Source organism: Cynara cardunculus (genome assembly GCF_001531365.2).
Source record: "Cynara cardunculus var. scolymus isolate 2C chromosome LG 1, CcrdV1, whole genome shotgun sequence".
NCBI lineage: Eukaryota > Viridiplantae > Streptophyta > Magnoliopsida > Asterales > Asteraceae > Cynara > Cynara cardunculus.
Window position 1 is genome coordinate 13,499,714 of NC_037528.1, and position 1,039 is coordinate 13,500,752.

Here is a 1,039-nt window from a genome sequence, read left to right on the forward strand (position 1 = left end):
TTAATAAGTTGTACTTATTCACAATTTATTTGTAATATTAAATTTTATGTAATATGCTATAAACAGTACTTCGTGCATAAAAAATAATTTTTAAGAGTTTTTTGTCAAATGCTTTATAATATAGTATAGATACAGATTAGATATTTTATATTTAAAAATGAGATGTTTATCATGTATTTGATTATGTTTATCTGTAGTTAGTTACACGAATTTACACATGAAGCTTTAATAAGTTGTACTTATACACAATTTACTTATAATCTTGAATTTTAAGTAATATGCATCAATAAACATTATTTTGTGCATAAAAAATGGTTTTTAAGAGTTTTGTAAAAAATGGTTTTTAAGAATTTTTTGTCAAATGCTTTATAATATAATATATATATAGATTAGATATTTTTATATTTAAAAATGAATTGTTTATTTTGTATTTGATTATGTTTATCTGTAGTTAGTTACACGAATCTAAACATAAACCTTTAATAAGTTGTACTTATGCATAATTTACTTGTAATCTTGAATTTTAAGTAATATGCATCAATAAACAGTACTTTGTGCATAAAAAAATAGTTTTTAAGAGTTTTTGTCAAATGTTTTATAATATAATACATATATATATATTCATTAAATTAAATAAACGGTTAAGATTTATTTGTAGTTAAAACTATGTATATTTGATGTATAAATTTGGAGGTGATAACTCATATTAATTACATGAGGTTTGATGATATATACCGTGGGTGGCATTGACGGTCAACCCCTTTATGCATTTATACCACAACTAATATTTCAATTCAATTGATGAGAGGGGATATTACATTGTTTGAAATTAAGAATATTTATATTTAATTAAGTGCACAAATGAATCCTTACTACTTAATTATGTTTAGCTTTTATTCCTAAATTAACTTTACAGTCTTAAATTTAATTATCTCCTTACAGATACCAAAAACCTCATATATATATATATATATATATATATATATATATATATATACTAGAAGCGTACCCGTGCAATGCAACGAGATACATCATCATT